The sequence below is a fragment of the Protopterus annectens genome, chromosome 2.part0 (assembly GCF_019279795.1).
Source record: "Protopterus annectens isolate FY-2018-M chromosome 2.part0, PAN1.0, whole genome shotgun sequence".
NCBI classification, from domain to species: Eukaryota; Metazoa; Chordata; order Ceratodontiformes; family Protopteridae; genus Protopterus; species Protopterus annectens.
Window position 1 is genome coordinate 1,476,687,496 of NC_056728.1, and position 25,214 is coordinate 1,476,712,709.

The following is a 25,214-nucleotide window of genomic DNA, read 5'->3' on the forward strand; positions in this document are numbered from 1 at the left end:
GAGGGGGGGATATAATTTGTTATATCTTCTGGCTCTGTATAAGTGGCTCCATTTACAATCAGTTCTGCATACTGCAGTATGCTGCCTTTGATGTTTTTGACATAGCTAAAGAAAGCCTTGTGGTTGTCCTTTGCCTGGGAGACTATCTTTACCTCAAATTTGGCTTTAGTAAACTTAATTTGTCCTCTCAGTTGTTTGTTTAGATTGATGAGAGTGTTTTATCACTTTGCATGTAGCACTTCATAATCTTGGCTATGTTTTTTTCTTTTGTTCTACAACCTGTTTATGTTTGGATTCCACCAGGCTGTTTTTTTTTTTTTTGAGTTAGTTCTGGGCATATTTCTAGTATGCATATCAGTCGCTGTGGATTTATTGATGTGATTGTATAGAGTTTCTGTGAACAATTCCACAGAGGAGCCGTGTTAGGAGGGTTGCTTGAAAGTTTGTCAGGTTATCACTTAGCAGTAGGAAGTTTACCTTAGAATAGTTCTGAAGTGTTAAAGGGTTAGCTGGGGCACATAAATGATTTTTATTAAGAAGGAGACACCTTTGCCATCTGACCTTACTAGAGCAGACACTATACAGGAGGGTTACAGCATTCTCCCATGTTTGTTAACATGAGGTCAACTATGTTTGTACCTCTAGAGGATATATGATCTATCTTGTCCAATGTGTTTGTGTTTTCAAAGTCGAAGAATCTCTGGGCCAGTAAGTTTGGGGTTGTGTAAGTATCCCATTTATAGTGGGATAGTTGAAGTTGGCCATGGACATGGTCATGGTCATAGCCTACAGTAGGTTGAGGTGTGAGCTATGGGTTTCTTGGTTACAGATGTTGAACTATAGCTTGCAAGGATATAACATGGGACAGAAATCTGGACATGGAGAAGTCCAAGCATGCTACCTTGTTTGACTAGTCTTGAGATTATTTTGTTGTTGCTATAGATTCAGACTCCTCAACCTATGAATGTCTCACAGTCCCAGGTGTGAGAAAATGGTGTGATGTGCATGATGAATTCTTGCAGCAGACTCTACATCTTGCTTAGGGACAGTTCTCTCCTATTCCAAGCTCATTTTTTGTCTGTTTTTTTTTTATAAGGTAAATATTTTTTGATGTCACAATATGAAGTCTCTGTTTCTATGTCTGCTACCAAAAGGTGGAAGCAGAGCTGGATCGTGGTCAAATGGAGACCTAGGTGGGGAAATGGAGCAGACTCCCCCACCCAACCATTTCAATATCTCAGTACTTATCAGTCCTTCCCCAGTTACCATAAGACACTGATCAATTACCATAAGACACTGTTCAAACTTATCAACGTGCATGCTATGTTGTTCTTTACTTTTACAATATTCATATAGCTTTGGATTTGATTTAAAACTTTTATTTCATATTTTCTAGCAAAATATTGATAGATATTTGCTAAAAAAAAAATCTCACATTGAAACAGCATGAGCAACAATAAACTTCTCTTCCCTTGACACTGCGTTTATTGAGAATGCATATAGTAACACATTAAACTAAAAGAATCATGCTGGGATTTGTAGTCATGCATCAAATAGCAAAGCCCTAATTAGTGGCTATGTGAAAGGTGTAGGAATTAAAAAGACACATGTGTAATGCATTTGCTAACTGCCTGGAACAGTCACTTGGAAGCAAGTGTACATTTTCAGAATCATTGTTCAGTGGCTTGATTCACATAGAACACAAGGAAAACTGTGGGAATCAAACCCTGCACTAGTAGAAGTAGCTCTATAACAGCTCACAGCCTGATTCATCTGCACTGAGCCCTTGACATACTATTGAAGCTCAGTATAATGCATATCACATCTGTCTTCCTGCAAAGACATGTAAAATAAAAAATGTATTCTTAGTTAAATATTAACATCAAACTCATACTTCATGCTGTCCAGTTTATACACAGCCAAATAATAAGCACATTGTTAGTCAACAAAGCAAAGAAACCAAGAACCACAACCAAAGAACATGGTTCATTTAACAATTTTTATATTTACTGCAGTCAATTCCTTCCTTAACATCATAACTACTCTGGGATGCAGAAACTGAGTAGTATTATACACACAGATTGGTTGCAATCAAATGAATGAGCAAATACAGAGGTAATGACCTACAAGTATATTTCACCTCACTGCTGTGAAAGACATACAGTGCAGCCCATTACATCCCCATGCCCTCTCACCCTCCATCTTAGCTCCAGAATCAAGACAAACATTAAAAATCAAGAACATATCTAAAATGTTGACCTGACATACTCATACAGTTGCAAGCATGGCAGGTTTTATGTAAATATGCATTTTCTGAAGGGTATAAAGTCTGAAACTCACATTGCCATATTTATTGAGTGTGGTTAACAACACTTTATCAGAAAGCCCCAAATGTTATGAGAAACAGACCATAAATATGATGGGGAAAAGAAGGTATAACTGAGAATGACATCTTGTAAGCATTCCCACACACACACACACACACACACACACACACACACACACACACACACACACACACACACACACACACACACACACACACACACACACACACACACGCACACACAGATCTCCAAACATCGCAGATACCCATATGAGATGAGGAGAATGTGGTGCAGAATTGTATGATGTCAGAACAATACAATGCAACCTATTGCAACTTCCCTTTGCCCTATCATCTTCACAACTTAGTCAAAATCAGGAACAGATTTTAAATATTTACCTTACATTCTTAGAATACTGCTAGAATAACAAGCTTTGCATTAGCAAAGATTTGCCAAAAAAATGAAAGTGAAAGAAAATATTTGGTTTTATTTCAGGTGCAAACCCATGATGTCTAGCAAGGGTTCAGCTATCTACTGTGCAACATAAGGACTTATATTTAAATTTAGAAGTTTGTCAGTGCATGTTAACACATTGTATTGAAATGCATGTACTTATGTTGGTGCATCTAGGGTCTCCAATATAAAAAGAGTTGGTTCTGATAGGTTACCTGCAAAATTAATGAAATATGTAAATACATTCTGCAATGTAGGATAGAGACTGTTTTTTTACATTAAGTAATTCCTAGGAATATATCCCCCAAATTTATAAGGGCAACCTGTTCCATATTAGTTAAAAAAGCTTTTGCTATGTTGTTCAAATCCAAATAATTCTCAACCCCCCCCACTCCACCCAGGGAGTTGGGATTGTTTTTTTTTTTTTTTTTTGTTCTTTTGATTGTGCGTTGGAGGAGAGGGTGGCAAACACCATTCTAGTTGTCAGTCTTTGTTGGGAAGAAAGCAGAATTTTTTTAAACATACTGACAACAAATGTGAGGTTAGGCAAGGACTGTAGGAAGCAAAAAGTCAAAACAGTAACACCAGCAGACATCTTCACCAGGACAGATTTCTCCACCCCAATTGATAATCTAGAGAAATAAACAAATTGAACTGCAGTCAGACATAAGCAGACCATGGCTGAATAAAGATCTAGAAAGTTTTGTTAACATGAGTCATTGTATTACCCTGTATTTTGAAAGCTGTCAGATAACTAATTCATTGCTAAAAGTCATTGCAATCTGAAATCAGAAGTCTATACTGAATGTCTACCTTACATATCCATGGTTAGATATTTCACACACAAATTTCCAACACAGAACAACCATGAACAGCTAAAGTACATGATGTACTAAAGCAAACAACCCCATACATTTACCAATGCGATAAAATGAATGTATGTATGTATATATATATATATATATATATATATATATATATATATATATATATATATATATATATATACACACACACACACACACACACACACACACACACACACACACACACACACACAGGGGGAGAACTAAGATCCACGTATAGGTGATAAAAAGGCACTTCAAAAATATATCTTTTCCAGGCAGCCACACATTGTGAAATCTTCTCACCTGACTTTCACCATGCTAGCTAGTCTAGAAAAAAATTGCTGTTGTAAAGAGTTTGACTACTGGACAACTGCAAAAGCATCTAATTATGACATTTATATATGCTTCTCTATATATTTTACTGCAACTTCTGTTATTTGAACAAAATGCCATTGTCTTTCAGCTATTTGATTTAGTATTCAGAACATAACTGTACATATCTGGCACCAGTTCCCCACACACGGGTAAAACATGCAGAACACAGGACTTCTTGCAAGGCTAAATTAAACTGTTGGTCTTTAAAAAAATGCAATGTATATGTTTTGAAGTGAAAACGTAAAGGAAGTCTCTCAATGGCACTGTATTTTAGCCAATGAGATAGAGACTTCCTGGAGTTTTTCACCTGTCATAATAAGAACAGCCAAGTGGTAATCAAAGATGTGGGATGGATTGGGATCATTTTCTTTTTTTTTCTTGTTTTTTTTTCTGCTAATGTTTTGAGCCAATGCACCCACCCATCCCCAACAAGCACCAGGCCCTAGGCAGCTGCCTAGTTCATCCTGTGCTGGACCCTGCCCTGCCTATAAGGACTCTCTTCTCTGAAGAATGTGGCACCACCATTCAAACAGAAATGATAAGTGCGCATGGTAGTATAGAAAGTAGAGGTCTTATGAGTGGAAGAGGTAGAAAAACTGAAGTGAACAGCTGAGGTAGTACCTCCCAAAAATGTATAATTTGATTATCTACCAGTTTTATTAGGCTTCACAATCAAAACTACAATGTGCAGTCTTAGTCCTGCAAACACTTTGATAAACTGTGAACCTCAAATCTCCCTATAAACATTTATAAGTATATTGTTCCAACTGATATGCAGATTTATGACCAATATACCCCCACTTCTCATATACTAACTCCAAGATAACAGTACCTCACAGTAAGAGGAATTATTCAAGCTATCCAATCTCAGTGTTATAAATATCATAGCAATAAATATTAAACTTAGAGAATTTATCACAAGTGCATCTCATTCTTGTCAGATAGTCATGTTAATTCATTGTTTTTTATTTATTTATTTTTCATATTACTGTATTGTAAGGAAATGGTTTTATGTATGGTCATCTGTCAAACATAAACCACAAACAGATCTGACACAGAGACTCACACAGTTTCTGTTGACAAGCACAGACATTCATAAGTATGTAGGCAGAACAAGAATGTTTTGGTATATACATTTCCTGCTCTGCTTGCTGACTATCAAGCCTCCCTCAGTTGGACTTGAACCTACTCTTTACCCTAGTAGTGGGTATTCCTACAAGAAAGGACAAGGACTGGCTACAGGGAATGTCAGCCAAGAGGGCTATTTGTGTTGTAGCTTTCGGAGAAAATCATGACCTGTTGCTTCTCATCCTTTCAATATGCCATTCAGTCTAGTAACCCAGGAGACCAGGAATAGTGGGCTGCTATCACAAGATATTCACCCCCTACTTCTTCCTTACTGCCATCAATTTTTCCAAGTTATCTGCAAGACAAACACTCTAAAACTCTTCACTTAATCAAGCATTGGGGCATTCTGATAGGACCTTAATGCTGGGTAACCATTTGAAATGTCAGGACCCACAAGAGAGAGTCCCAAAACATGGACACTGAATGTCTGAAAAATCTGACTTACATTTACCAAGTCTGAGATGGCCATTTCTAAGGATATTCCCTTTCTCTGAGGTATGTTGATCTTGGAGTTGGTATATATAAGATGGGGAGGGGCTTGCCCATCATATTTCGGGTACAGGGGGCTTGACCCCTGCAAAAAAGATGCTTAAAGGAGAATAACAATATTTGAGATGCTCTCTTCTCTTCTAGTCTCTGTCTTTTTTTGGGCTGGTCAGTACTTGGCATTTTGATTGCCAACATTTAAATAGGAGAATCCAAACGTAAAACAAAACAACCAACAGAATAACACACTAGCTGAAGATAAAAACTTGTTTTATTACCAAACAAATAAAATAGGTAAGCACTTTCACTTTTGCTTCATCAGTCCATATACACAGAGAGAAGAGCAACCTTTACTTACAGGCAATCCAATTACTAAGCAACTAATCACATGCTAAGGGTCACAGTTAAAGGAGAAAGACATAATAAAACTACAGCTTGTGTAAAACTGTATACATATTTGCAGAAACTGCATACAGAAAAAATGCATGCAAAGAGAAATTCAACATGCAGAAAAACATCAATGTCATAAAACAAACACAGAGACAAAAATATAAAAACAAAAATAAGCAAAAAATATAAAAAAGTCTTTTAACTCCTAAGACCATTTCCCACTTAGACCCATTCTGAAGGAATGTAGTCTTAGTGTTAAAAGACTTTTTTATATTATTCATCTAGATAGTGGTCAGTATTTTATCTCACTATGTCATAAATGTGGGCTGAGTAAGACATTTTAATCTTCATAAATTGTAATCCATCTGTATTTTTTAATTATTGTTTACTTATTTAACTTGAATTGTACGGTTTCACCATTACCTGCATTTCAGTATAAGATGGCTCTCAATTATAGTTTAATCCTGTCTTTTTAATGACTGTTCTAAGCTATCCATCCATCGATCCATCCTCAACCTCTTTTTCCCATTTTGCGAATAGGGTCAGGGTGTCTCAAGCCAAGGTTAACACCACCGGGTGGCTAGCCCTGCTGTGGGTTCTAGGCTAAACAAATGTGAATCTAATAATAGTTAGATTTCACATTGGTGGACACATATACATGCAAACATGTACACTCACAAACTGAACATTTAACAAATATACTTGTTATTAAACTAGAATGGTTATGCAGATGGTTACTTACATTTTTAAAATTTATGCATACGGATTATATAATGTAGACAGTACAAAGAAGTAAAGCATACACATTTTAGAATTAATAATGGTTATGCTGATACTTTTATTTATTCAGGTTTTTGACTAAGAATTTCTGAGTAAGAAGACCTGTTATCACTGGCATTCCAGGGAATATTCTTTAGATAGCTAAATTAGGCAAGTTCAGTTCATATTTATGCAATTGTATTTGTACAAGCAATATTAGCAAATAAGGTAGGACACACGCATGTGTGAAATGTTTATGGAAACAGACAAACAGCAAAGATAGAACCAAACAATTCTCCAACAAATTATAGGAATCATGTCAGAAGCAGTCTTAAAAGCTAGACTCAGACTTATAATGTAGGAAATATTATAAAAGACAGTTGCCGAACCTACACATAAACAAGTTTTCTAATCATAAATGCAATTGCATGCCCTGTTGAACTTGTGAAGGATCTTTAAAAAGTCTTTGGTTGAATATTTCTTCAGATATGTCCTCATGTCAAATTGCAGTTTATTCTATTCTATTCACCAAAATGTGCAGTAAATTATGACTTATCATGCTTGTTGCTAGACTTGTAGTGAATACAATTTGTCCAGAAGAAGCTTTTATTTCACAAGGTTTGTTAACAGGAAATAAAGTGAGACAGTGATGTGCAATTGGAAGAGTGAGCTGTAGCGTTGTGAGAACAACATAGCCCCTTGGATTAAGAAAGTGTTACTACTCTGCTAATCTTTTACTCTGAAACTTTACCTTATATGGTAATCCTGTGTAACTTAGAGACTGCTCTCTTACTACAGCTCTATGCTGGCACTGAATATAGCATGAACAGTAATTTTTTTTTGGGGGGTGGATAAGAAGACATCCACAAATTCACCCCAATGGAAGCATTCTTAGCTAATAGCATAAGTACTGGTAGGTACAAAAGAGCTGGCTGCATGTGTGAGAGTATCTATATGTGTGTGCGCGCACGAGCGCGCACGTGTGTGTGTGTGTGTGTGTGTGTGTGTGTGTGTGTGTGTGTGTGTGTGTGTGTGTGTACAGAGGCTTAAATACAAATGCATGGATATTTATGTGTGTGTGTATATCAGGGTGTGTTTGCATGTGTGTGTGGTGTGAGTGAGAATTTCCATGAGTGCGTATGCATGTCTGTAGGTGCTTGCTTGCCTCAGTGTGGACATGTGTGTGGTTGTGTGTATATTCCTACATAGGAATCTATGTTTGTATATGTGTGTATTTGTGTGTGTGTGTGTGTGTGTGTGTGTGTGTGTGTGTGTGTGTGTGTGTGTGTGTGTGTGTGTGTGTGTGTGTGTGTGTGTGTGTGTGTGTGTGTGTGTGTGTGTTTGTGTGGGGGGTGCGCGCATGCACATATTTGTAGGTGATTGTGCATTCACAATGACTGGCATGGAGGGGGGGAACACTATCGTGGTCAGGTCTGCAGTGCAATGTTCAGATCAAAGACATGGTAAGTAGCTACTAATGAGGTGTCTCTAAATCAGATATTGTTATCATTACATTAAATGGCAGACCAACATTAGCTGGCAGTGATAATTTCATTGAATCCTAGGGATAGAGAGACAGAAAGTGGGAGGTGGTGGTGGAGGTGATTCTATTATGGTGACCAGCTGCAATCAAGATATTTTTATTGCATATTTGCTCAAGTTCAAATTGTGAGGATTAGGAAATGCTAAAAAAATATAAGAGGAGTATAGTATAGTATAGTGTAGTATAGTATACTATAGTTTAATTTTCAAAGACACACACTGGCTTAGTCAGAGTTGTTATTATCCAGGTCAGCTTTTAATTGATTATCAAGAGTGACTCAGATGTGTGAAAGAAGGTACCATTTCAGATATGTTAATATCACCTAAACTGACTCGTAGCCTATTTACTTCAGATGAACCATTACTTCCTAAACAAAGTAAAAATGAATTATTAGAGGAATGCACAGTCCTGGATTATGACAGAAAAAAACATTGATGGGTTTGTTGGCATTGAGGTCTAAACATATGTTATCAATCTATATCTGGAGTATCTTCTGTGTTGGAGGGAAGCCTTCTAGCTTAGTTTTTTTTTCTTATAACTAGCCAGTTTTCTAGTTTCAGCACTCAAATCTGTTTCTTTGATTTCAGCACTTGTTCAGAAAAAAAAAATGTCATCTGCTTTTACTGTACTTGTGTTTCTACCTACTTTATTTTACTTTTGCATCATCTTAAAAGTACTCAATTGTCTTTATTACTGCTTGGTGTAACTCATTCTAAGCCTTTTGGTTTAAACACTTGGGCTTCGGACCAGTTGTTTTGCACTGAGAGGGTTTGTGGTCTGCACTGTAGTGGCAGAACAGGTAGCTTACATCCTTCTAGGTTGGGAACTGCTGATTGAGGGCTCAGTGTCTGTTATTCTAAAAGTGTATTAATTCTGGTTTAAGCACTTGGGCTTTCAGGCTAGTTATTTTACATTAAGAGGGCTCATGGTCTGCACTCTTGTGGGAGGAGAGGCTGGACTCTGCCCTTCTGAGCTGGGAATTTCTAGTTAAAGGCTTACAGTGCATACATATCTGAACTGCTTCTTACTGAAGTTGGTGCGCCTTGTTTGTTGTGGCATAGACTGGATTCAGGCCTGCTGGATCTAGCTTTGTTTGTGTAACTTGAGCACTAATCCAGGCATTCTCTAAAGTATTCAATTGTATTTATTACTGCTTGATAGTAACTTGATTAAAGTGTAGCTATCATTCTAAGTCTTTTGGATTAAGCACTTGGGCTTCAGACCAGTTGTTTTACATTAGGAAGGTTTGTGGCATGCACTGTGGTGGCAGGACAGGTAGCTTTCATCCTTCTAAGTTGGGAACTGCTGATTGAGAGCCCAGTGTCTGTTATTCTTAAAGTGTATTAGTTCTGGTTTAAGCACTTGGGCTTCAGGCCAGTTATTTTACATTAAGAAGGTTCGTGGTCTACACTCTTCTGGGAGAAGAGGCTGGACTCTGCCCTTTTGAGCTGGGAATTTCTGGTTAAAGGTTTATAGTGCCTGAATATTTGAACTGTACCTTACTGAAATTGGTACACCTTGTTTGCTGTAGCATAGACTAGATCCGGGCCTGCTGAATCTAGATTTGTTTATATGATTGTTGTTTGTTTGCTTGTTATTTCCCTGGAACGCTAATTCCACCTAATACTCGGCTTCTCAGCGCTTCTGTGGATCACTAGTGATATCTGCATTGCTTACTGTACTTATTTCCTTGTTTCACTTGAAAGAAAGTTACTGTTTGTCATTTTTGCATTTAAGTTACCTGTAACACATTGCACTTAAGTTACCTGGCACTTGCTCACTAAAGCAATTATATAAGTCAGCACTAAAAATTAAAAGCACTACACCCTCACTCCCCACTGGCCCTTGTTTTCAATTATAAAGGAATTCACAATATTATTCTAGCATGTCCAAAGGTCAGTTGTCAATCTCCTCTCCGGTCCAGCTGGTGAATCTGGGAATCTTGAGGCAATGTTACAACTGCCTCATGTACACAGACAACCCTCTCCTCCTCCCAACAAATTCCAACACATGTGAGAGATGCAACCATATAGCCAAACTGGAGGCTAAGCTCTCTCAACTCAGTACTGGCATAACCAGTCAGGAGGAGAAGGAAACCACACTCACTACAATTCCAGTCTCACATAGACCTACCACGACAGCAAACCAAACACATAATCACACAAAAACATACTCGTAGGCTCTAAATAAAGATCTGCCTAAGCAGCAGAGACCTCCAAAGCAGACACCTAAGCAACCGCTACCCCAAAACAAAACACATGCAACACATATCTCACAAAGCCAGTGTGCCAAACAGACACAGCCCTTAAGACTAAACAAGGCACCTGATACACTTGTAATAGGTGACTCTATCATCAGGCACACTGACGTCCCGCTCACCAGGCTGAACAAGGAGAGGGTCACGGTGAGCAGCCTGTCAGGTGCTAGGATCCGCCACATAACACAAGCACTCAGGTCACTCCAAGGCAAGTACAGATATGATTCAGTCATTGTCCATGCTGGTGTGAATGACCTGAGACGTACCACCCTGGACTACATGAAAAGAGACATAGAGGAGCTCTCTGAGCATGTAGCCCAGGCCGGTATGACCCTGGCCTTGAGTAGCATCTTACCCTCACCAAGAATGATGCCACAATATGAAGACAAGATGATCAATTTCAACAATTGGCTTAAGCACTGGTGTCATTCAAAGGGGATCCAATGCCTGTCAGCTTGGGATGATATGCTCGACAAGCCACAATGCTTTGCTAGGGACGGCTTGCACCTGTCACCCCTGGGCTTTCGGATATTGGCAAAGGCTCTTGCTACCCCCATAGTGCCTTTTTTAGGCAAGGCTCAAAAGACAAACCCACCTCCATAGGTATCACAAGGGATAAGAAATAGCAGCAAAACACAAGTGTATCCTCCACGGAAATGACAGTAAGTACTCACAAAGTCCAAATAATGCGAAAAATTCTTCTTTATTCCATGAACAAAACCAGGAGAAATGAGCGCTTTCGCGTAACAACTGTACGCTTCATCAGATTCTATTTCTAACATAATTATTTCAGTTTATATAGCTATGAACTATGCTTAATTAACATAATTAAACAATTAACTAGCTAATGAGTCATCCAATTTAAAGCAACATCTTCCTTACATTACACTACCATTTAGTTATCTTATTTCTAAAATATAGATCCATTTTAATGCATTTTTAAAACTTTGAACTTAAATATTATGTAACTTACACAAAATAACACACAACATGACCTAAATATGTATGTATATAAATATAACTAATATCTTATAAACATTTCAGTATATATTAAACATAAAATTACCTAACATTATTCTAAACTAGTATAAAATTAATAAGCTAGATAAAACCACATATTGTCTAGACCATTAGATGGTACATTTTAAAGTGCTTGGTGCAAATATGTGTATAACTACTCAATATATATACATATAAATATGTGTATAAATAACTATCAAATTCTACCTATTAAATATAAATATATAAATATATAAAATATGAAGAATACACATAATAAAAAAACTGTATTATTTACGATATTTTAAAACAGGTTTCAAAGGGACATATTGATTTAATCCCGGAGGGTAATGTGCTCTCATCCTTAATATCCATTCTAATTCCCTCTGTTCTAATGCATTCACAAAATCACCCCCTCTTTCATTCTTATTCACAATTTGTAAAACTCTAAATTTGAAATTGTGACCATTATACTGAATTATGTGCTTTGCTAATGCATTAAGTTCATTACTCTTTTTGATGTCGTATACATGATTGTATATTCTTTTCTTTAATTCTCTTTTTGTGAGTCCTATATAAAATGCAGAACAACATTCACAGGTGGCCAAATAAATAATATTACATGTATCACAGCATGCAAAAAACCTCGGCGTGAAAGAATAATTCAAAACAGGATGAGTAAATGTCTGCATCCCTGTAATGTACTTGCACATATTGCAACTATTGCAAGGAAATGTTCCAAATTTTGTTCTCATATGGGTTGCTGTTGTTTCCTTTCTACTATGTGTAGTACATAACAAACTCTTTAAATTCTTACTGTTTCGATAAGTAAAGCTAGGAATATGACCTACTAGTTCTAATGTCTTGCTATCTACAGTTAATATTTGCCAATGACTACTAATAATGTCTCTAATTAGTTTATTGTCATTGGTGTATGTTGTAACGAAGTGTATTCTCTCATCATATCTCAAAGTTTGTCTTTTATTCTGAGTAGAGCTCACTCTTGCTATCTCTAATTCATTTGATGTACCTATAGCTCTCATTACTTGATTTCTAACTTCTTTCACCATTACCTTATTATAACCCCTTTGTATAAATAAATCTTCCATTTTATCAGCCTCTAATATAAAATCTGAGTCTTCTTTACAAATTCTACCCAACCTAACAAATTGGCTTTTAAAATACCCTTGAATACATGTCTCGGATGCATACTATCGTAACTGAGAAGTGTATTCTTCCAACACTTCTTTCTATGCAACGTAGAACTAATTTTACCATTTTTAATTCTTAAATTCACATCCAGGAAGTTAACTTCTATATAAGAGGCTTCCATAGTAAATTTTAAAAAACTAGATGTACTTTCTAAATGAAGTAAAAACCTCTCAAATTCTTCCACTGTGCCCTCCCACACAATTAATATATCATCTACAAATCTGGTATATAATAAAATCTTTTTATATAACTCATTTGTGAATAAATGTTCTCTCTCCCAATGATTGACCACTAAATTAGCGTATGTATTTGCGCAGGGTGTGCCCATTGCAACACCCCACTTTTGTAGATATAATTGCCCTAAAAAAGAAAAGGCATTGTTGGAAAGAACAAGTTCTAATAATTGACAAATTAATATTACTTTATTCCGACGAATATCAGGATATAATTGTAATAATTCTTTTATGGCTTGTATACCTTTTTCATTTGGGATGCACGTGAACAAATTTTGTGCATCTAGTGTCACCAATAAATGGGTGCCTTGTTGTAAATCAACTTCGAGATGATCTATTATATTTAACAACTGATAAGTATCCCTCAAAATTGTGGGGATTTTATTCACTATAGGTCTCAGGGTTTTTTCCAAGTAGATGGATATATTCTGTGTGATCCATCCATCTCCATCTACAATAGGTCTAATTGGTGGTGGAAGTATACCTTTGTGCATTTTGGGTAAAGCTTTTATAATTGGTATTTGGGGATGTTCAATAACAAAAAAATCATACAATTCCTTATTTATCTGATAGCACATTAATAGGTCATGTAACTCATCATTTATTCTCTTCACAATATTAAAAAACTTTTCAACTGTAATCATTATATATGTATCAGTGTCTTCTAGCATTTGTGTCATTAATAAAATATAGTCTTCAGTATTAAACATTACTAAGCCACCTCCTTTGTCTGCAGGTCTAATTGTTATCGAGGACTCATTAATTAACTTCTTCAAAGACAATCTCTCTTCAGTGTTCATAATAAAGAATAAACATTTTCTTTTTCCATCAAAAAAGTATTTATAAAAACTATGTTCACATAATTTAATAAAACACTCTATATGAGTAGGTAAGGGGGGTGAATAGGTGCTTTTTTGCTTAAAACATAAAAATGCATCACTTTCACCTGAATCTCTTGTCTTTTTATCATAAAACAGCAGTTTTAAAGCTAACATACGACCAAAAGTTCTTAAATCAATTAATATATTTTGTAGCTTACTTTCTTGCGATGGTATGAAAGTCAAGCCTCTGTTTAAAAGACTAATGTCAGAGTCAGACAACATGAATGTAGATAAATTAAAAAACAGGTTAATTACTGTCTCTGGCGGTGTCTCTGTGGCAAGTTCTCCCCTGAGACCTTCCGCTTTCTCCTGTCCCAACTCCTGGATCGGTCTCTTTGTAGTATGGGTTTCCATATAGAATATGGTAAAAAAGCTGCAGAAGTAGTGCTATATTTCGGTATTGCCCCACTATTTTCAAAGCCTACTTTATTTCTATCTGCTTCCTGGTTCGGTAAAGGAGTGGAAGCAGATGTCGCTGTTGCCACACATTCTATGGTATCTGGTGGGGTAACAAAAGCATTATCAGGAGTATTAATCAACAAATTATTTCCCGTGGATACAGGAAGGCAAGGCATGCCTTCATTGATGGTGAGTGTAGTGTCTGACTGATTCGTCGTCCTCTCTCCACTTCTGGTTCTAACGTTGTCATTCATACTGCGTGGCCAAACAAACAGATTCCCTTCCTAGAAATCGCGATGATCTTGTTGTAATTTGCGATGTTTTGTTAATTGCAATTTATTGCTGTACGACTCAATTTGTACATACAGGTCCTCTAGTCTCTTAATGCAAGGTTCAGCATTAAAAGATTGCCATATTTCTTTATTTAATTTAGTTGCATTAGTTAACATTTCTTGTTCTAACGGCAGAAAATGGTCTATTACAAGTTGCATATACTTGCGACTTGTATCTAAATTGATCTCTTGCCATTTTCTGAGCAATTCCGGTTGACTTTCCCCATATGTGGGCATGCATAGGACTCTCATGCCTCTGTGAACTATGTTGAAATGTATACACGCTTCTAAGTGTTTGCGTTGCCATACATATCTCTGCATTTTATACAAATCATTTTCCAGTTGTTTAATTGAAGTGTTAAATCGTTCAATATCAGCAATGTCAGTATTAGCATTTCTAGAGTTAGGCATTGCTAAGTCCAGAGTCAATAAAGGGTTGGTTTGATTTTTAGTAATGTTCATCCATCTGTCGTTTATTCCCCTCGATTCCGGATTGTAGTCTAACTCCACTGACATATTTGCCATTCCATGTGGTGAGGCAGTTACGTTAGAACAAAATTAACAGTCAAATAAACTGCTCACACCAATGCTGAATCACTTGTCAAAAATAGAACGAGAAATAGCAGCAAAACACAAGTGTATCCACCACAGAAATGACAGTAAGTACTCACAAAGTCCAAATAATGCGAAAAATTCTTCTTTATTCCATGAACAAAACCAGGAGAAATGAGCGCTTTCGCGTAACAACTGTACGCTTCATCAGATTCTATTTCTAACATAATTATTTCAGTTTATATAGCTATGCACTATGCTTAATTAACATAATTAAACAATTAACTAGCTAATGAGTCATCCAATTTAAAGCGACATCTTCCTTACATTACACTACCATTCAGTTATCTCATTTCTAAAATATAGATCCATTTTAATGCATTTTTAAAACCTTGAACTTAAATATTATGTAACTTACACAAAATAACACACAACATGACCTAAATATGTATGTATATAAATATAACTAATATATTATAAACATTTCAGTATATATTAAACTTAAAATAACTTAACATTATTCTAAACTAGTATAAAATTAATAAGCTAGATAAAACCACATATTGTCTAGAGTAGACCATTAGATGGTACATTTTAAAGTGCTTGGTGCAAATATGTGTATAACTACTCAATATATATACATATAAATATGTATATATAAAGACAAACCCACCTCCATAGGTATCACAAGGGATAAGAAACTAAGAGTAATGCTACTCAACACCAGAAGTCTAAACCTCAAGATGCATGCACTCAAAACTCTCCTTAGCATGGAGAACATCGATATCTGTGCAGTAACAGAAACCTGGTTCAGGGCTCCCGAGAGCACCCCAGCACTACCAGGTTATACCTCATACCATGCTTTTCGGCCCCAAAACTTGGACTGAACCACAAAAGGAGGGGGAGTATCGATATTCATCAAAGATACCCACACCTCCAGGTTGGTGGCAAAGCACGAAGCATCAGAGACTATCCATGTGCAACTAACAGTGGGTAAAACTGCCTTCCAGTTTATAGCCTGCTACAGACCACCCTCCCAAACCCAGGAACCCCACTCGTCCTTCCTGAGAACACTGGAAAATATGAACGTCTCTCCAAACACCATTATATTGGGCGACTTCAACTACCCAAACATAGACTGGGAGCATTCCTCTAGCTCCAACACCCTAGCCCAAAGGTTCCTAGAATTTATAAACTCAAATGCTATGGAACAACTTGTTACCACTCCCACAAGAGGGGAAAACATACTGGACCTGATCATCACCAACATGGTGACTCTATGCTCCAGACCGGAAGTGTATCCCTCACTGGTAAGATCAGACCATAAACTAATCTCACTGGATATTCACATCCTGACCCCACCCCCTGCCCAGAAAACCACAGTGAAAAACTTCTCTAAAGCAAATTTCACACTCCTCAAAACTGAGGTGGAATCCTTCAAAGCCCCCGGGCCTGTGGAAAATAAGGCCCAGACCGCAGAATCCTTTATAAACGCATTCTATGAACACCTTCAGGAATGCATGGATCATGCGATCCCAAATAAAACCAAGACCCAATCTTCCAAATGCAGACGTCCTGTCTGGTGGACCCCAGCCATAACCAAACTATACAATAGAAGAGGGAAGCTACTAAATGATAGAGCAAAATCCCAAAAAGGGAAGGCATCACTGATCAGTATTAGCAAAAAACTACGGGCACTCATAAAATTGTCTAAGGCCAGCTTCGAGAGAAAAATTGCACAGGACACTAAGGATAATCACAAGGCTTTCTTTAGTTATGTTAGGAACCTGGGTGGTAATTCCCAGATATGCTCAGAATTAGTCCAAAATAACAAAAAATACACCGAACCCACAGACATTGCCAACATCCTAGCTGACAGGTTCAGCGCAAACTCCCCCCCCCCCACCAAAAGGGCAAATATCTATCCCAGCAGAGTGCTGCCCTCTGACATCTCAGATGTTCAGGTAAGAGCCGCCCTCTCCAAAGCAAAAAACACAGCATCAATGGGACCAGACGGTGTCCTGGGCTGCATCCCACATGAACTCCAAGAAGAGGTAAACCCAAACATAAAACTACTGTTCAATCTCAGCCTTACTACAGGATATGTGCCCAAAGAGTGGCATACAGCAACAGTGGTTCCTCTCCATAAAGGTGGTACCTCAACGGATCCTGGAAACTATCGCCCCATAAGCCTGACTAGCTTGGTCTGCAAAGCTATGGAAAGGATCATCATGGACCTCATAAATAAAGATACTGGGGACCTACAGACACTGGATCCTACCCAGTTCAACTTTGTTAAGGTCAGATCCTGCCTCTTAAACCTGGTTGATTTCTTTGAAATAGTCACCAAGGCCATTGACGAGGAGAAGGTGGTCCACACAGCTTACTTGGACCTCGCAAAAGCCTTCGATTCAGTACCCCACTCGGGCATTATAGATAAGCTCACCAGCTTAAATATAAACCCCTATGTCACTAGATGGATTGCAAACTGGCTCAAGGACAGAACCCACATGGTTAGAATTGCTGGAGCCATGTCAGACTCCAAACCAGTTACAAGTGGTGTCCCACAAGGCTCAGTCCTGGGACCTCTCTTGTTCGGTATATATTTCTCGGAGGTACAGGCCAACATGGAAGGACTGTGGCTGACCAAGTTCGCAGATGACTGCCGAAACAAGCATCCTCCAAAAGGGCCTCATAGAAACAGACAACTGGTGCCAGAGCCATGGCCTCAAGCTAAATGCCAAAAAGTGTATAGTCATCCCCTTTGGCAAAAACAAAGTGCCCACAAATGACCACATAGGTGGTAATCCATTAAGTACAGAAGAAGTAATTAGGGACCTGGGGACCCAAGTTGATAGCAATCTCTCATTTGACAACCACGTGGCCAAAGTGGTTAGAAAAACATTTTATATAGCCCACCTAATCATGAAGGGATTCACATCTAGATCAGGGGAGGTCATCGTGCCTCTTTACTCATCCCTCATCAGGCCCATAATTGAGTACAATGCCCCTTTTGGGATGTACCTTACCAGACACCTGCAGCAACTGGAAAGACCCCAAAAGTACCTCACCAAGAGGATCAAAGGGCTCAAACAGATGCCATATGCTGCCCGGTTAAAGAAACTCCAGCTCTACTCAGTGGCATAGCACCTGTTCAGAGGCGATCTGTGCCTGACGTATAAAGCCATGTCCAACCTGGAATTAATGGACATGCTGCACCTCAGAAAATCCAAATTCCATTGAGCTACGTGCTCGAGAGACTTGAACCTGAAATAAATAGGACATGCTGGAGGGACAGATTCATAACCCAGAGGCTCCCCTCACTCTGGAATAAAATCCCAGTCCAGGTTAGGCAGAGTCCCTCATTGACTCTATTCAACTGGAATCTTGATGAGTGGATGGGAGATCGTAGGTTTACCCCGGGTATCACTTCTTTGTCACTGTTAGACAGAGGCACAGTATACTAACCTCGAAAAAGGGCATAGCAAAATAAATTTAAAATGGGTGGTGAAAACCAAACACATTCTGGCTAGGCTTATAAATACCCTAGGGCAGATAGCCTAGTATGAACCTATGAACCTATAAAAGCCATCCTGCAGATTTTGATTTAAATAACATGATCAACTTCTTAAAATACAACAATTAATGAATATTAACAATTGTTTACCTTTACTTATTTACGTTTTAACAACACTTAAAATCACTTAAATATTATTTACAGTACTTATAGAATTAAACGTTTGTTTTAGTTTTTTCTATATTATATTAGTCTGTATACAAATTAGAGCCTTTTAAGGTTTATTAACTGCTTGACAAAAGTTTTTTTTTTTCTATCTATCCACTGTATTTTTTTAAAGACTGTTCTCATTAACTTTATTGTGCCAGTATCAGGGGTCATCTGTGTGTGCTGTTTTATTGTTTCCACTGTTTGACTTCAGCGGATTTAATTACATGAGAAATAATCAAAATGCTTACTTTCTGCCTATTATTGCAGAGCAGTTTATCTCCTCCAGTACCTAATATAGAAAAATTCAATGAAACTTCAATTTTTCCCTCAAACAACAAATCCAATGGATAGCAGACCTTCTCCCAAGGATATTTTATATTTTTATTAGTACAAAAAGTGTATATACTCTACGTTAGCAAAATTATATCTCCAGCATATTGTATCTATTTTTTCTTTTCTTAAACTTTCTTTAGATGTCATAAAATAATTGTTTTATAGTTTCATCTAATGATCCCACATGTATATTCACTTTTGTAAGGAACATCTATGTCATACATTTTCACAGTCTGCTATTGCCAAAGTCATATTGTCATTATTTTTCCATTTGTCACATAATTCACATCTAACATTGGTCCCTCAAATAAGTCAGCATAGATTGTTAAATCTCTGCTTTTCCAATATTCTGTTTTTTTTTTCCCAAGGTGAGACTTACAATTCACTATCCCTTGTTATTTTACATTTTATATTCCCTCTTTTCTTAAATCATCTTATCAATCTGATAACTGTGAGTACAAAATAACCTCTTGAATCAATGTGTTTTTATCAAGTTAGTCCCATTTAATGCATTCACAATTTAAATTAACCAATATGTTGTGTTTTTCGGCTTTTCCCAGTTAGGGGTTGCCACAGCAGAACTCCGGTCCGCTAATGATTGGTAGTTGATTTTTACATGCCGAGTTACTAGCGCTGATGCACAACCTTCAACAAAGGTATGCCCATTCACGCATGCCTCCACGCAGAAGACGCTCTAGCTGAGAATCGAACCGCACAGCGTCTTACTGTGAGGCAACAATGCTACCGCAGCACCACCACAGCGGGACAAAGTTAAAAGCAACTAAGCATGTTGGGTAATGTGACATCTTCATCACCCTCTTGTTTTAACATAATTAGCCTATTGTGAGCTATTTGTGCACAATTAGATTTTTTTTTTATTTTTCGATCTTGGCTTGCATTTAACTGTTCAACAATGGACATTTGGAATGCACAATCATAGCTCTCAACCTCTTAGAGCAAGAAGTCTGGACAAAGCCATAAATAAAAGTGGGATGAAGGCCCATAAAGAGAGACAATTTTTAAATATTGCTGTTGCAAACTTAGAAAGTTGATAGAATAACAGGTTTTACATTAGGGTAAGTTTTCTGAATGGAATAAAGACAGAAACTAAAATGTCTGTCATTATTTTTTAACTTCAATCTCTAATGATTTACCACTAATTTACCCGAAATCCACAATTTTATGAAAAATGGACCAAAAATATAAGGCAAAAATCTGGACATTCTGTGAATATCTGTACAGTTGAGAGGTATGTACGCAATGTAGTACAATATACAAAATAATTGGTGAACTTTTAATTTTAACTGCAGGACTTTACTCTGTTAGGGGCATTATAACAATCAGTAAATAACTAGTTCATAGCCAATACATGTAATAATACTACAACTGATATAACAATGTACATATGAAATGTGGAAGAAAGAGATCTAAAAGTTTATTTTAGTAATACACAAACATTCAATTCAGCACATTTGTAAAACAGTTTAAATATCAATGAATCCAGTAAATAAATAGTTAATACAGAATAGATTAAAAACTATAAATACTCTCCCCAGGATTCACTAATCCTCCATGTAAGACTAGATTAGTCTTACATGGAAGAGCCAGTCTAAGAGTAAGATGGCAGCATGTCATGCATATTAATGAGGGAGCGCTGCCTCAACTCTAAGGCTAACACAGAGCATGCACGAGTGCAGTGGGCGTGTCGGACTGCCGAGCAGTCCAAAAATCCACACCCCTGCAAGTCTGACACTCAGGAAATGTCTACATACATGAGCGAGTCTGCTCAAATGTGTACATACCCAACACTACACTCCCCCACATTCTAAACCCCTGTACAATTATAAAATGTAAATTTTTTTTTATTATTATTTCCGATATAGCTGCTCGTAATTGCGCGTGTTTGCATGGCTTTGCCCATTGCTTAGCTACAGTTAGCAGTATAGACACCGAAGAGGATAATAAGAAATGTATATGCAAATGAAGGGAAAAAGCAATAGCATAGTGGTAGAGCCTTCGCACAAAGAGGAGGCATTCCTGGTTCGAGTCCCACCACTCCACCTTCTATTTTCTGTTGGAAATCTGTATAAAAAATAATTCCTGACATTTATCATTTAAATTTTTGTAAAAAGCATGGAAATGGCTTATGTAGTAGTGAACAAATTTTATATATATATATACATATATATATATATATATATATATATATATATATATATATATATATATATATAGATATCAGGAGGTGAAATGGTTATGCATACTGATAGATGCATAAGTAACGTATCTTAAGCAATGTGAAGCACTGCTAAGCAAAGTTTACCAGTATTAAGCATATTTAAATATAATTGCTGAGCACTGCGTTAACTAGTGCAATGGCTTTGCATGTAGCTGTGCATTGTGCCAACTAGCGCAAACAGAACATGTTTGCACGGAGTTGCGCTCCACGCTAACCAGCGCAAGGTCGAGCGACATCGAGCAACGTAGAGCAACGTCAGGCAAAGTTGAGAAAAGTCAGCTAAACACAGCCACACCTCCTAGCCGGTCTGGCCAGTAGTAAAATAAAAAGCAACAACAGGGCTCGAACCTGGGATAATGTGCACCATAATCACAGTACTGAACCACTAAGCCATGACACCATTTCAAAACCATGCACTTTCAACACACACATATACATATCAATGGAAGTTTACCCATTGCTAAGCAGGTGTGCCTTCAGCTGAGTTTTTTCAAAACTGGCCAATCACAAATAAATGCGGTAAATGAGGCATATTTAAGCTTTATAGGTGGGAATACTTGCCATAAATGGTTGTAGCTCCCATCTGCAGGCAGCATGGCTGGTGCTGGAGAGGGCTCTCGATTTCAAGCGCAACGTTGGGGCATTGAGGAGTCAAAAGTAATGGTTTGGCTCCTTATCTATAATCATGAGGATAGACTCCTGTGAGGCCAGTACCAGGGCACCCAATACAAAGCGGAAGCCTGGAACCATCTAGCTCATGAACTCACCAGTGCCACAGGCGTCCCTTGGACTGGTGAGCAGGTCAGACACCACTACTCAGACCTAAAGAGACGCAAGGAGGATCAATTGGACCAGTGGATCCAGGAGGCCCGTGGGATGGAAAATGCCCCACTACAGAGTAAGTAGCCATGGAATTAAGTATGTAAGAATTGCTATTCTAGTCTATACTATGGATAGGTTTGTATCAATATCACTTCATTTACTTCACAGCTGCAGGTGTCCGCGCTGCGAACCAGCAAGCCTATGCAGATAGGCTGCTAAGGCTGCACCACCAGGCAGGTTAGTAATTATTCTGCATGTACTGTTATATAAAATAAATGAGAGAGCCTCTAGAAAAGTGTTTTAAGTCTTTAATAAAGGTATAATTCCTGGAGTGTGTCTGTGTCGTTTTCTTTGATATGTTGTTGTACTCTTGCATTATAGAAATAGTACTGTTGTATTAAGCGCTGTTAACCCACACTTGAGTAGGCCCACATAACGTAGATGAAGGGAATGCCAGTAGCTTTTATGCATATTTACAGTCCTCAACTGTTGGTTCATGCCCAGCATGTGCAGGTTAATCTCGCACATGAGAAGCTTGGTATTGTGTTCACCAGAAATGTCAGTGTGCTGCCAGAAATGTAGGGAGCTGTTAACATATAACTGATAATTTCACCTGAACATATCTAGATAATTATAGGAAAGTAGAGCTGTCAGTGTACCATCTCAGCAGTAGTGTGTCTGAGCAACTCACAAAATATGTAGCAGTAACATCTGCATCCCGGACAGTTTGTATGTCAGATACAGCTCATGTATATAAAGATCTAGCAAAACCCATTTCACAATTTAAGGACAATTGGGTAGTGTAATAATACATGTAGGGGACATATAACTGCAGTTAATAGGAATGTAGTGTAAATTAGAAGGATATATAAGTTGTTAATGGAGCTAACTTTTTCCACCCTACTGTATGTGCATAAAAAATGCAATTCCACACCTCAATGGGTATGTCTAATCTCACAACATTTGTTGGGACATATGTCCTATTGGTTTATAAATATCTGCATTTATTTTGATGCATGTGTCCTGTCCAAATACCACAATACTGGTGGCCTGCTGCCATCAATTAAACCTGCATGCTGTTGTAATGTCCACTGTTGTTCTATATATGCATGTGTTATGCTTGCTGTTCAACTGTGGGAACTCTGGTGTGTTGTGTTAATGGGAATACTTCTGCATGTTGTTATAACTAATTGGGAATGCTGTTAACTGTTACTAACCCACATTTTTATTAAATCCTCTAAAACATAGAATGTATGGGAAGGCCTGTCCCAGCAGACCCACCTGTCTCACCTCAGCTGGCGATGGCACCTGGCCCCAGCAGGTCTGGTGCCCAGCCTGGGACATTCTCCTCCTCCGTTGGCCCTGTGCCACCTTCAGGTGGAAGCACTGCAGGGGATGGGGCTCGTCCCCTCCCGTGCAAGCGTGGGCAGAGAATGGCCACCTATCACCCTCCGAATGGTCCTGGCTGTGGTGCATAGAGAGATCGAGTGTTCTGTCGCTGATCCTCTACACCAGCTTGAGGCACGAGTGGCGTGACTCATGGGTCAGCCTGCCCCTGCTATGCAGCCCCCAGCACAGCCACCCTCTGGGCTGTGAAGGTGCAGTGGTGACTGCCCATTGGTGGGGATCTCAGTTCCACTGTTGCCATCTGTAGGCCCATGAGCTTGCAATTTCCAAACATCCTTCCCCATCAATGGTGTTCACCCACCACATGTGTCATATTCTGCCCCTGTATGCATATTGTTTGTCTTGTCTGTTTACCTCCCCAACCTACCTCTCCAAATATACCTACTTCCCCTACCCCACATACCACTCTCACCTGAAAAAAAAAAGGGCAATCTGCTCCCCCAAAAAAAAAATTACGCCCCATACATAGCTGCCCATTTTGCACACATGTCCGCTGGACACATAAAATGTAATTTAATTGGCAGTACAACATACTTTGTTGTCCTCACCCCTCTCTCAGGGGTGGAAGGTTTCATATTTCCCTCCAAATTTATTGCATATGCACAGCTGTTGCTGTTAAAGAAATGGGCAGCTATGGACCTTCCCTACACCTGTCCTGCACATCCCAAGCTGTTTTCCCTACTGTTTTCCCTCTTTGTACCCCTTTTTCACCACTTTCCTATCTCCCCATTTTCTTTTCTTTCAAAGAAATGAGCGCGGGGGTTAGCGGGAGTAAACACTTTTAAGCAGTAGTTAGCGGGTTTGCGCAAGTGTGCACTTGTGTGGGATTAGCTAAGCATTGCTAAGCATTGTGCAAACCCATGCAAACCCACTTACAACTGCTTAAAAGTGCCTTAGTCACTCTGTATGTGAGGGCCCTTGTTCTGCTCAGCAGCAAAATAAAACACCTCTGTCAGTCTCGAACCCAAAACCTTGTGTACACCACACTGCATGAAGTACCAGTAAGCCACGGTAGACATATAACAAGTTGGTGCTGAAATAAATATATCATGCATCAGAGTGAGTGAATGTAAAGGAAAAATAGGAATGCCATAACACACAATTTGTTCTGTAGATCTTTACCAGCAGTTGTTGTGGAATTGCATTACATAACTGTGATAAGAGAAGCAGCCATTCTAGCAGGAAATAATGTTACAGCAGCATTTTGCAACCCCCACACAGTATCATAGCAGGACAAACACTGGCATATCTGATTAGGGCAGAGGCCATACCTCCCAACTATGCCTAGTTTTCAGGGATGTTCCTGATTTTTAAACAAATTTTAGCTGTGTCCCTCTGAATCCCTCTGAAAAGTACTGATGTTGGCCAGAAAGGTGGTGAATTACACTAAATGAATAATGACAATAAGTAAGAGTTAGACACTGCTTGTACTTGGTGTATTAATCCATATGCTCTGGTTTTCTCAAAGTCTCAACTTAATGGCACTAATATTTTAAAGGTGAACCTCACTTT